Consider the following 3,703-nt stretch of genomic DNA (forward strand, 5'->3'; position numbering starts at 1 on the left):
CTCTTTTTTTTTTGTAAGCCTAGGAGTGGCTAGCAAAGCTGAAATTCAATGGTGTTGCTGGTCTAGTTGAGGCTAGATCTGAAGTCCAATTGGGAACTGATAGATTGTTGAAATCTAATGGTTGTTGATCTAGTTGTAACCTGGTTATGTTACAAAAATCTCACCTTGAAGGATGAGGATAGGGATTAGCCCAAGGTTGGTGTGAAGTAATATAAAAACCTTTGTGCACTTTTTTCTTTCTCTCTTTACTTTACTTTTCATAGATATGATAATTGTTTTTTTTCTAAACATTAAATCAATTAAAATTTCAAATTAACACTTTAACTAAACTTGTTTTTATTAAAAGGTTTTAAGTAAACAACTATCTTTGAAGTTTAAACGGAAAAAAAAAACTATTTTCTTGAATTGTTTGCATTTTCATTCTAAGCAACTTGAATTTTCATTCTAAGCTGAGAACAATTCTTCATTCTAAACTAGTTCATCCTTAACTATCATTAGAGTACATTTTATTTTAAAAGGGAGTATAAAAAGTTTTAAAACCCTAATTCAACCCCCCATTTTTTTGGTATTTCTATCACTTCATGAACATGTATGCTTCTTAATAAGGTCACCACTGAAACACTTGAGTAGACGGTTAGTCATCACAATAAACTTATCATTCTTATTATTTTTATTACTAATGTTTTGTCATAGTTAAAACTAGAAATATGGAGTCAACATGTGTCTCATAGAAGATACTTATGATCTGTACCTAAAATTTAAAATCATAATAATAAATTTATTATTTAGTTTCAATTTTTTATAAGATTATTTTATCAGGAATAAATGAGAAGTTAATTTTGCCTTATTTTTTCACATTACTTCTTCAATCTTCACCGCTCCTTTTGACTTATTCATTAATTTAGTTTGAATATTTCCTACATTATTAATGTTCAAAAGAATTACAATTTATATCTTTGACTTATTGAATTATGTAGTTTACTTTTTTATATATTTTTAAAATATTTTTAATTTTTTATTAATTTTTTCCAGTTAATTATGTTACAATATATTATGACTTGATACATATTTTGAATAATGATTTCACATTTATAATATGTGTATATATTTTATTGCTAAAAGAAAACAAGTCAACTAGTTGTATAACAAACTCTTGGATTTTAATGCACAATTTTGTTGAGAAGTCGGAGCTGGTTTACATGCATTATTTTGTATCTATAAATTGATGATTATTTTTCTTGAAACATTGCAACAAGAATTTATCATTTATACAAAACTTTGAGATAGGTTGCAAAGGCTTAGAGAAGAGTTATGGCTAAAAGTGAGATGAAATTCATTGGAGTAGTGATTCTGATGATGATTATAGTGGGCTCTACACAAGCTGATAACAACAGCCCTGACTTGACTGGGTGTGAAGTTAAATGTGGTTTCAAATGCATAGCATATTTCTATAGTAAAAAAAAATTTGACGAATGTTGTCTCCCTTGTATTCGAAAATGTCATCATGAAATGTCCATTGATGTTGTCTATGATTGCATTACTGGTTGCCGCTTAACCAAGTCCATTGATGACAACATTGGTATTTATCCTTTTGCAAAACTTTTATTAAGTTTTATTTTTATAATTAAGTTAATTATGTTTTCACATGTTTTTTTATTATTGACTTTACATGTCAGATGCTCGTGTTCTTACCGTTCATGCAATGGATTCTTGTGTGCAAGAGTGCAAGAACAAGTAAGAGTTTGTTGCAAAAATGCTCAGAAAAAAATATTAGTTGGAGAAATAATATGTATCCATGTTTGTAATAAATAATTCTTAATAAATATGTAATATCTCATCTTTATTTTCCGTAAATCTTTTGTCCAATTATTTTTCTTGATTTGTCTGATGTTCCTGTCATACCTGAGCAAATAATCATGCTTCTAAATTAAATTAATAATGACACTAATAATTTTATTATATCCAAATGGAAAATGTATGCACAAAAAATATTGATGACCAATATATTAAAAGTTTGAGAAATTTCTGTATAAGATTCACAACACGCTTCACAAAATAAATCTAATTGTACTTATTTTTATAAAAAAAATTCACTTTCGTACAAAATTATGTTTAAAATTTTTATTTTTGTGAACTAAACAAATTATCTTTTTATTCCTACTATCAAAACGGCACACAATACTTGTAAGTGGTATTGTGAAAATAATTTTTGTTGCCAACCAATAATTTTAGGCAAATTTTGTATACAATACTACAAAAACGAATTTTTATAATTTCTTTTACAGGATTTCTCCATTTGCATCTATTCCACCAGAACCAACATAAAAATGTGATGGTAACTTTGTAAATAAGTAGACATTTTTATACCGATTATCAATGTAATGTGTTAAAGTATTAAAAATAAGTGATTTGAGATTCAAATTTTGAATTAAATTAGAGTGTAAAAATATATGTTGTACTAGTATTCATTTTTCTTCTTTTTCATTATCTTTCTTTGCAAACAAATTTATCCTTGGATATAGAAGTTTTCAAAGTAAAAAAATAAAATGGAGGAATTTTTAAATTATGAATGTTGTTAATTATATAATTTAAAAAATATCTAATACACCATATTATATATTTTTTATTATTTTGAAAAGTATTAAATAACATTTTATATTTTAAATATTCATTCTAGTTGAATATTTAATAAAACACATTAAATGTTAAAATATTAAATATTAAATACTTCATATTAAATTTAAAAATATTAAATATTTTGTTAAATATTTAATGTCCCATATTAAATATAAGGAATAGTTTAATATTTAAATACTGTTTTTTTTTTCAATTTTTATATTAAATATTCAATGCAGTACATTAAATGTTAAAATATTAAATCTTTATTAAATATTTAGTACGCAGCATTCAATGTTAAAATATTAAATATTTAATACACCACATTAAATATTATCATAAAAGTAATAAATAATACCTCGTTCCATTTTAATAGTCAGATTTTAGGGGGGGGGGGGGGGGGGGGGTAACATGAGTTAGCTAATGCATTCATTTGGAAATAAAAATAAAAAGGATAACATAATTCTTTTAAAGGGTAGCATAGAAACCTAATCGTTATTTTATAAGAATAGAAAAAATTTATTATATTTGTTGGTTTTTATGTAAAAATCTTAAAAGATTAATAAAAAATGAATGAAGTATTTTATTAAATGTCATACAAATTATTAAATATTATTTCTTCCGGCCTTAATTATAATCAACAAAAATATCTTATCTTTATTTTAAATATAATTAAATTTTAACTAACTTTATCTTATTCATTGAGACTATCCTTTAAAATATCCTTCATTTTGATAAGGACCAAACATTTTTATGCTTAATATTAAATTTTGTCTAAAAAAATATTTTTTAATTAAAAATAATACAATTTAATGAAGGAAACTAATTTCTTTAATAATAAATATGAAATATTTTTTTTATATTTATAATCGGGACGAGATGTAATATGAATATGAATTAGTTTATTAGATAATTTTATACTGGTTATCAATGTAATTTGAAAAGGGCTAAAAATAAGTGATTTGAGATTAAAATTTTTAATTAAATTAGAGTGTAAAAATATGAGCTGTACATTATTTTAGTATTCATTTTTATTTTTTTCATTATCTTTCTTTGCAAACAAACTCATTCTTATATATAGAAGTTT

At 23.8% G+C, this 3,703-nt stretch overlaps 1 long non-coding RNA gene across 1 annotated transcript; it reads left to right on the forward strand.

Annotated features, from left to right (window-relative positions):
* The first annotated feature begins 1,155 nt into the window (after window positions 1-1,155).
* Window positions 1,156-1,854, forward strand: LOC114388965. The gene is made up of 2 exons (XR_003661659.1): window positions 1,156-1,579; window positions 1,677-1,854. It is a non-coding gene; the product is annotated as an uncharacterized LOC114388965 (long non-coding RNA).
* The last annotated feature ends 1,849 nt before the right edge of the window (window positions 1,855-3,703 follow it).

Source organism: Glycine soja, chromosome 16 (assembly GCF_004193775.1).
Source record: "Glycine soja cultivar W05 chromosome 16, ASM419377v2, whole genome shotgun sequence".
NCBI classification, from domain to species: Eukaryota; Viridiplantae; Streptophyta; class Magnoliopsida; order Fabales; family Fabaceae; genus Glycine; species Glycine soja.